This window comes from Eucyclogobius newberryi, unplaced genomic scaffold (assembly GCF_026437365.1).
Source record: "Eucyclogobius newberryi isolate DKJ021-1_F unplaced genomic scaffold, fEucNew1.0.hap1 SCAF_16, whole genome shotgun sequence".
In the NCBI taxonomy this organism is placed as follows: Eukaryota; Metazoa; Chordata; class Actinopteri; order Gobiiformes; family Gobiidae; genus Eucyclogobius; species Eucyclogobius newberryi.
This window is the reverse complement of record NW_027315790.1, coordinates 3,563,922-3,573,921: the sequence shown is the minus strand read 5'-3', so window position 1 is coordinate 3,573,921 and position 10,000 is coordinate 3,563,922. Positions and strand designations below refer to the sequence as shown.

Sequence of the window (10,000 nt, the reverse complement as noted above, 5' to 3'; positions counted from 1 at the left end):
CGGTGGAGGTGATGTAGACTGGAGTGCGGTGGAGGTTATGGAGACTGGAGTGCGGTGGAGGTGATGGAGACTGGAGTGCGGTGGAGGTTGGAGTGCGGTGGAGGTGATGTAGACTGGAGTGCGGTGGAGGTGGAGGTGATGTAGACTGGAGTGCGGTGGAGGTGATGTAGACTGGAGCGCGGTGGAGGTGATGGAGACCGGAGTGCGGTGGAGGTGATGGAGACTGGAGTGCGGTGGAGGTTGGAGTGCGGTGGAGGTGATGGAGACTGGAGCGCGGTGGAGGTTATGGAGACTGGAGTGCGGTGGAGGTGATGGAGACTGGAGTGCGGTGGAGGTTGGAGTGCGGTGGAGGTGATGGAGACTGGAGAGCGGTGGAGGTGATGGAGACTGCAGTGCGGTGGAGATTAAGGTGATGGAGACTGGAGCACGGTGGAGGTGATGGAGACTGGAGTGCGGTGGAGGTTGGAGTGCGGTGGAGGTGATGGAGACTGGAGCGCGGTGGAGGTTATGGAGACTGGAGTGCGGTGGAGGTGATGGAGACTGGAGTGCGGTGGAGGTGATGGAGACTGGAGTGCGGTGGAGGTTGGAGTGCGGTGGAGGTGATGGAGACTGGAGTGCGGTGGAGGTTGGAGTGCGGTGGAGGTGATGGAGACTGGAGAGCGGTGGAGGTGATGGAGACTGCAGTGCGGTGGAGATTAAGGTGATGTAGACTGGAGAGCGGTGGAGGTGATGGAGACTGGAGTGCGGTGGAGGTTGGAGTGCGGTGGAGGTGATGGAGACTGGAGAGCGGTGGAGGTGATGGAGACTGGAGTGCGGTGGAGGTTGGAGTGCGGTGGAGGTGATGGAGACTGGAGAGCGGTGGAGGTGATGGAGACTGCAGTGCGGTGGAGATGGAGGTGATGGAGACCTCTGACTTCAAAATAAAATGACATATTATAGTAGAAATGTATGATCAGGTTTAGAGAAGAAAATCAAGACTAATTTGATTGATCATTAAGACTAATGACTTGGGTTTATCGGGTGGAAAAGGATCTCACCTGGATGAAAGTGAGATGTTATCTTGATACACAATTATACATCTATAAATGAACACGTCTGGAGATGATTTATGGACTTAAAATATATGAGAGAAGATTCTCAGATCCACGTCACAGACTGAGAAAAAGAGTGAATGAAGCGTGTTTAATGAGGGAACAATGTTAGAATATTGTTAAAAGCTCCAAATTTAGCATAATATATGTCCTTTAATTCACCCAAAATACATATAATGATTTAATGGAATTATATATATACAGTACATTCTCCACAATATTACACTTTAACCTGTCCACGTCAAAGACCACAACGTAATATTAAAGAAAACACTATAATTTGTCGTCCTACCGCTTGTTCCCTTTCGGGGGTCGTGGGTGACTGGAGCCTATCCCAGTGACTTGGGGCCTTAGGCGGGGTGCACCCTGGACCGTGGCCACCTCGTCGCAGGGTCAACACATCCATGTGGAGGAGCCGGAGAGAGAGAGAGAGAACGGTCCGGTGCACCTCCCGGACATTTCAAATGAACCGACAGCACAAACTCTGCTCCAAGAATAAGAATCACATCTGCAAATTCAAGCTACAGCAAGAAACTATCAATAACGATCATTAACCGTCTCCAAGGCATTCAAATAATTGCTTTTCCCATTCTACAGCCAAAAGCTCACTGGCATATTGAAAGGAGAGTATAATGGATTTGTTGAAAGTCAAAGAAAAGGTTGAAGAAGAGCACGGGCGTAATTCCTCCAATGTTTGCTTATAATGTGACTGAATTGATGGATTTATTGTGTGGCTGAAACAGTAATTCCGTGCAGTGTTTTTTCTCAGCCAAAAATAACATAAGTCTGAATTACATAGAAAACAATTTTGCCTCTCAAACCATTGTAAGCCAGAGCTCTCAGAGAGGCCCATAATCACAACACACTTAAGACCCAAATAACCCAAATATAAGGCTTTGAGTGCTGTAGTATATGTCAGCGAAGATGTGATCATATAATGCGTCTAATAAGCAAACAAACCAAGGAGCTGTGGACCTGATCAGAAGCTCCTCTGGTCGAGGTGAGAAGGAGCTGTGGACCTGATCAGAAGCTCCTCTGTCGAGGGGAGAAGGAGCTGTGGACCTGATCAGAAGCTCCTCTGGTCGAGGGGAGAAGGAGCTGTGGACCTGATCAGAAGCTCCTCTGTCGAGGGGAGAAGGAGCTGTGGACCTGATCAGAAGCTCCTCTGGTCGAGGGGAGAAGGAGCTGTGGACCTGATCAGAAGCTCCTCTGGAGGTGAGAAGGAGCTGTGGACCTGATCAGAAGCTCCTCTGGTCGAGGGGAGAAGGAGCTGTGGACCTGATCAGAAGCTCCTCTGTCGAGGGGAGAAGGAGCTGTGGACCTGATCAGAAGCTCCTCTGGTCGAGGTGAGAAGGAGCTGTGGACCTGATCAGAAGCTCCTCCCTCTGGTCGAGGTGAGAAGGAGCTGTGGACCTGATCAGAAGCTCCTCTGGAGGTGAGAAGGAGCTGTGGACCTGATCAGAAGCTCCTCTGGTCGAGGTGAGAAGGAGCTGTGGACCTGATCAGAAGCTCCTCTGGTCGAGGGGAGAAGGAGCTGTGGACCTGATCAGAAGCTCCTCCCTCTGGTCGAGGTGAGAAGGAGCTGTGGACCTGATCAGAAGCTCCTCTGTCGAGGTGAGAAGGAGCTGTGGACCTGATCAGAAGCTCCTCTGGTCGAGGTGAGAAGGAGCTGTGGACCTGATCAGAAGCTCCTCTGGAGGTGAGAAGGAGCTGTGGACCTGATCAGAAGCTCCTCTGGTCGAGGTGAGAAGGAGCTGTGGACCTGATCAGAAGCTCCTCTGGTCGAGGGGAGAAGGAGCTGTGGACCTGATCAGAAGCTCCTCCCTCTGGTCGAGGTGAGAAGGAGCTGTGGACCTGATCAGAAGCTCCTCTGTCGAGGTGAGAAGGAGCTGTGGACCTGATCAGAAGCTCCTCTGGTCGAGGTGAGAAGGAGCTGTGGACCTGATCAGAAGCTCCTCTGGAGGGGAGAAGGAGCTGTGGACCTGATCAGAAGCTGATCTGTGCAGAAGATGCTGCTACAGCAGGTTCAGCTCATGCAGAAAAATGCAATACTTTACTAGAATGTGTTCTTTATATTTCTATTTGGATCAGTTGCATGTATGAAGTTATTAGAGCAGAATGGCTTTATAAAGAAGTGTTTTGTGGATAAACATGAAATTTCATACATTAAAAACAAACCCATCTGGTAAATTTTTAAGAACCTTTTTTCAAAAATGTATCGGGATACATATCGTAATGAGGGAATTGTATTAGAATATACAAGTGTAGGGATACGTATCGTATCGCGAGGGTCTTGGCAATGCTCCGCTCTACAATTGTCTTCACTGCATTAGATAGAAGACACAACCTGGCTCTGTTTTTGTGTCATCTTGTTCTTAGGATGAACCAGTTTTTTGTCGTAAAGTGTTTCCTGGTTTAAAATAAACAGAAATGTTGTGTTGTCTAAGAATCATTTGCAGTTTTTCTGACAGTCCTGAGACAAAAGGGATAAATACACCATTTCTTCATGGTTCTGTTTCCCTTTTCTACCTTTTGTCCTGCTTTTTGGTTCTCTTCACTTTGTTAAGAGCCCAAGCGGGGCGCTGAAGACAACAGAGAATAGTCACAGAGAATTTTTTAGACAACACGAAGTCCCTGTTTATTTTAAACCAGGAAACACTTTAAGACAAAAACTGGTTCACCCTAAGGACAAGTTGCCGACTCAAAAACAGAGCAATGTAGTTTACTCGATCCAATGCAGTGAAGAAAGCTGTAAAGAACGTTACATAGGTGAGACGAAACAGCCTCTACACAAGAGGCTTTATCAGCACAGAAGAAATACTAGTTCAGGACCTCAGAGTGCCGTGCATCTCCATCTTGAAGCCTCTAATCACCCGTTTGAAGACGGTGATGTGAAGGTTTTAAGCAGGAGAAAAGATGGTTTGAAAGAGGAGTCAAGGAAGCTATTTTTGTTAAAAAAGAAAAACCTTCTTTAAACAGAAACGAGGACTAAGATTCAATCTTCCTGTAGTGTACACTGGGATCCTGAACCTCTGGAGAGGTAGAGGACCAGTACCAGGACATTTAGATGTTAATCAGGTACTCAGGGTCGTTGAGCCAGGGTCTCACAAAGACAAAGGGGAGACTAATAGCCCATTAAAGGGTTGAATAGGCTTGTTAGATACCAAGAGGGTAAGTTTTTGTTGTAACAAACAACTCTTTCCTCTTCAGGAAGGCTCCTCCCAATGGGCTGGACTTACCACAGAATAGTACAAATATCGGAGTTCTCGACCTAAATTATTTTATTGACAATGACTCTTGGATGAGAGTCGAAACGTCTATTTTTTCAAACTGAGTCCAGATGACTACAACTGAAGCTTTTAGTTTAAAGCACGCTGCTCTGCTACTTTGCAATTATTAAACAATTGTACATGTTTGTTCGGCAGTGGCAGGACAATACTGCCGTGTCCATCCATATGGCTGACTAGGTTTCTTTGTCAAGAAACTGCATGTCTTCTCTCCACATTTCTCTCTTCTCTCAGGGAAGTCGTTCTGGAACTGCTGAGTCCTGAAATGCCATGTGCTAAAACCTGTATCTTGAACTTTGAGAAGCGTGACCTCTGAAGTTTTACTGATAGTACAGCTGAGCCTCGTCTTCACAACGTTGGACCACCGTATGTAATGCAATAATCCGCCAAGGTTCAATAGCTATTGTTGGTTCCAATAAGAAGACCTATCTTTGCATCAATCTTGGAGGTAGACACTTGCTGACGGTCGGGCCACTTGTTCACGTACTCTTGTGACTCGTGTGACTCGTGTGACTCTTGTGACTCGTGTAACTCGTGTGACTCTTGTGACTCTTCTGACTCGTGTGACTCTTGTGACTCTTGTGACTCGTGTGACTCGTGTGACTCTTGTGACTCTTGTGACTCATGTGACTCGTGTGACTCTTGTGTGACTCGTGTGACTCTTCTGACTCGTGTGACTCTTGTGACTCTTGTGACTCGTGTGACTCGTGTGACTCGTGTGACTCGTGTGACTCTTGTGACTCGTGTGACTCTTGTGACTCGTGTGACTCTTGTGACTCGTGTGACTCGTGTGACTCTTGTGACTCGTGTGACTCTTGTGACTCGTGTGACTCTTGTGACTCGTGTGACTCTTGTGACTCTTGTGACTCGTGTGACTCGTGTGACTCTTGTGTGACTCGTGTGACTCTTCTGACTCGTGTGACTCTTGTGACTCGTGTGACTCGTGTGACTCGTTTGACTCGTGTGACTCTTGTGACTCGTGTGACTCGTGTGACTCTTGTGACTCTTGTGACTCGTGTGACTCTTGTGACTCTTGTGACTCGTGTGACTCGTGTGACTCGTGTGACTCGTGTGACTCGTGTGACTCTTGTGACTCGTGTGACTCGTGTGACTCGTGTGACTCGTGTGACTCTTGTGACTCGTGTGACTCGTGTGACTCTTGTGACTCGTGTGACTCGTGTGACTCGTGTGACTCGTGTGACTCTTGTGACTCGTGTGACTTGTGTGACTCTTGTGACTCGTGTGACTCGTGTGACTCGTGTGACTCTTGTGACTCGTGTGACTCGTGTGACTCTTGTGACTCGTGTGACTCGTGTGACTCGTGTGACTCTTGTGACTCGTGTGACTCGTGTGACTCGTGTGACTCGTGTGACTCGTGTGACTCTTGTGACTCGTGTGACTCGTGTGACTCGTGTGACTCTTGTGACTCGTGTGACTCGTGTGACTCTTGTGACTCGTGTGACTCGTGTGACTCGTGTGACTCGTGTGACTCTTGTGACTCGTGTGACTCGTGTGACTCTTGTGACTCGTGTGACTCGTGTGACTCGTGTGACTCGTGTGACTCTTGTGACTCGTGTGACTCGTGTGACTCTTGTGACTCGTGTGACTCGTGTGACTCTTGTGACTCGTGTGACTCGTGTGACTCGTGTGACTCGTGTGACTCGTGTGACTCGTGTGACTCTTGTGACTCGTGTGACTCGTGTGACTCGTGTGACTCTTGTGACTCGTGTGACTCGTGTGACTCGTGTGACTCGTGTGACTCGTGTGACTCGTGTGACTCTTGTGACTCGTGTGACTCGTGTGACTCGTGTGACTCTTGTGACTCGTGTGACTCGTGTGACTCGTGTGACTCTTGTGACTCGTGTGACTCGTGTGACTCGTGTGACTCGTGTGACTCTTGTGACTCGTGTGACTCGTGTGACTCTTGAGACTCGTGTGACTCGTGTGACTCGTGTGACTCGTGTGACTCTTGTGACTCGTGTGACTCTTGTGACTCGTGTGACTCGTGTGACTCTTGTGACTCGTGTGACTCGTGTGACTCGTGTGACTCTTGTGACTCGTGTGACTCGTGTGACTCGTGTGACTCTTGTGACTCGTGTGACTCGTGTGACTCGTGTGACTCGTGTGACTCTTGTGACTCGTGTGACTCGTGTGACTCTTGAGACTCGTGTGACTCGTGTGACTCGTGTGACTCGTGTGACTCTTGTGACTCTTGTGACTCGTGTGACTCTTGTGACTCGTGTGACTCGTGTGACTCGTGTGACTCGTGTGACTCGTGTGACTCTTGTGACTCGTGTGACTCGTGTGACTCGTGTGACTCTTGTGACTCGTGTGACTCTTGTGACTCGTGTGACTCTTGTGACTCGTGTGACTCTTGTGACTCGTGTGACTCTTGTGACTCGTGTGACTCTTGTGACTCTTGTGACTCGTGTGACTCGTGTGACTCTTGTGTGACTCGTGTGACTCTTCTGACTCGTGTGACTCTTGTGACTCGTGTGACTCGTGTGACTCGTTTGACTCGTGTGACTCTTGTGACTCGTGTGACTCGTGTGACTCTTGTGACTCTTGTGACTCGTGTGACTCTTGTGACTCTTGTGACTCGTGTGACTCGTGTGACTCGTGTGACTCGTGTGACTCGTGTGACTCTTGTGACTCGTGTGACTCGTGTGACTCGTGTGACTCTTGTGACTCGTGTGACTCGTGTGACTCTTGTGACTCGTGTGACTCGTGTGACTCGTGTGACTCGTGTGACTCTTGTGACTCGTGTGACTCGTGTGACTCTTGTGACTCGTGTGACTCGTGTGACTCGTGTGACTCTTGTGACTCGTGTGACTCGTGTGACTCTTGTGACTCGTGTGACTCGTGTGACTCGTGTGACTCTTGTGACTCGTGTGACTCGTGTGACTCGTGTGACTCGTGTGACTCGTGTGACTCTTGTGACTCGTGTGACTCGTGTGACTCGTGTGACTCTTGTGACTCGTGTGACTCGTGTGACTCGTGTGACTCTTGTGACTCGTGTGACTCGTGTGACTCGTGTGACTCTTGTGACTCGTGTGACTCTTGTGACTCGTGTGACTCGTGTGACTCGTGTGACTCGTGTGACTCTTGTGACTCGTGTGACTCTTGTGACTCTTGTGACTCGTGTGACTCGTGTGACTCGTGTGACTCTTGTGACTCGTGTGACTCTTGTGACTCTTGTGACTCGTGTGACTCGTGTGACTCTTGTGTGACTCGTGTGACTCTTCTGACTCGTGTGACTCTTGTGACTCGTGTGACTCGTGTGACTCGTTTGACTCGTGTGACTCTTGTGACTCGTGTGACTCGTGTGACTCTTGTGACTCTTGTGACTCGTGTGACTCTTGTGACTCTTGTGACTCGTGTGACTCGTGTGACTCGTGTGACTCTTGTGACTCGTGTGACTCGTGTGACTCGTGTGACTCTTGTGACTCGTGTGACTCGTGTGACTCGTGTGACTCTTGTGACTCGTGTGACTCGTGTGACTCTTGTGACTCGTGTGACTCGTGTGACTCGTGTGACTCTTGTGACTCGTGTGACTCGTGTGACTCTTGTGACTCGTGTGACTCGTGTGACTCGTGTGACTCTTGTGACTCGTGTGACTCGTGTGACTCTTGTGACTCGTGTGACTCTTGTGACTCGTGTGACTCGTGTGACTCGTGTGACTCGTGTGACTCGTGTGACTCTTGTGACTCGTGTGACTCGTGTGACTCGTGTGACTCTTGTGACTCGTGTGACTCGTGTGACTCTTGTGACTCGTGTGACTCGTGTGACTCGTGTGACTCGTGTGACTCTTGTGACTCGTGTGACTCGTGTGACTCTTGTGACTCGTGTGACTCGTGTGACTCGTGTGACTCGTGTGACTCGTGTGACTCTTGTGACTCGTGTGACTCGTGTGACTCTTGTGACTCGTGTGACTCGTGTGACTCTTGTGACTCGTGTGACTCGTGTGACTCGTGTGACTCGTGTGACTCTTGTGACTCGTGTGACTCGTGTGACTCTTGTGACTCGTGTGACTCGTGTGACTCGTGTGACTCGTGTGACTCGTGTGACTCGTGTGACTCGTGTGACTCGTGTGACTCGTGTGACTCTTGTGACTCGTGTGACTCGTGTGACTCGTGTGACTCGTGTGACTCGTGTGACTCGTGTGACTCGTGTGACTCGTGTGACTCGTGTGACTCGTGTGACTCTTGTGACTCGTGTGACTCGTGTGACTCTTGTGACTCGTGTGACTCGTGTGACTCGTGTGACTCGTGTGACTCTTGTGACTCGTGTGACTCGTGTGACTCTTGTGACTCGTGTGACTCGTGTGACTCGTGTGACTCGTGTGACTCGTGTGACTCGTGTGACTCTTGTGACTCGTGTGACTCGTGTGACTCTTGTGACTCGTGTGACTCGTGTGACTCTTGTGACTCGTGTGACTCGTGTGACTCGTGTGACTCTTGTGACTCGTGTGACTCGTGTGACTCGTGTGACTCGTGTGACTCTTGTGACTCGTGTGACTCGTGTGACTCGTGTGACTCTTGTGACTCGTGTGACTGTCACAGGTCACACGTGATGATTGCACACTTTGGCTGTGTTATCCAATCCCTCCATAAACTCCACGTCATTAGTTGCATGGTGACATCCTGTAAGGTGGAGGCCAAAAGCTTGGAGAGCGTCCCTGTCGTTGGACTTGATGGTGGGCCAGTCCAGAGCTTTGTTGAACCCGCGCGGTGGTTCCATTTGTAGACAACTGTCCACTTGTGTACTGCTCCACGTGATACAGTCTGCCCTTGTTCTGTCTCGTCCTTCACGCCATGTTCCAATGCTCTTATGAACAGCCAATAATCCAATTTTAGCACTTGAACAATGCTGCGATGTTAAAAGATGCAGGACCAGTCCTGCTCCCACAGATGATGATCTTTCAACTTCTAATTGTTGTTGTTACTGTAAATCGTTTCTGTGATGTCTGATACACTATATGTCTGCTGTTTATAAGGTTTAATGCTCAATGTCTTTTGTGTATTAATTGACTTTAATTGAGTTTCATGTGAAATGTGGATGAAATGTAGCTATTTACTCTGCAGCAGTTTTGGATCATTTGAATATTTATTTTAAAAACAGTTAATCCCACTGAGAAAACTAGTCCTCTGTCCTCCATCAAATTCAATAAGAATGCAGGTGAATCGGCTCGTTTGGTGATTGGTCTAAAGACAAAGGAAGCACGTTGTGATTGGCTGACAGAAGGAACTCCCCTCCTGTCTGATTTATGACTGTGTAATGTATATCCACCACTGACTCTCGTGCTCTCCGGTTTAATGGTGCTCATACATCACTGGTGTGTGGTCAACCGTCTCTGGACAGTCTCCTGACCTTTCACAGTGGACACATAGACAGCGGTCAGTCCTTCACACTGGTACTGTGCTAGAAAGGAGGAGGTGGAAGAGAAGACAAGCAAGCATTCAGATTTAAACTGCAATACTTACTTTGCATGTTCCCCCTGTAGGTTTGTCCCTCCACTAAAACATGTACAATAGGCTCTTCCCCTCAGTGGCACTATAGGTGGAAATGAGCTTGAGCTACAACCATCTCTCTTGATGAGGCGGATGAATATTGTCCAATAAA

At 48.9% G+C, this 10,000-nt stretch overlaps 1 protein-coding gene across 1 annotated transcript in view; it reads left to right on the top strand.

The window, feature by feature from the left end:
* Positions 1–10,000, top strand: part of calcr (calcitonin receptor) — a 72,743-nt gene that overhangs the window by 31,779 nt on the left and 30,964 nt on the right. The window lies entirely within an intron of this gene.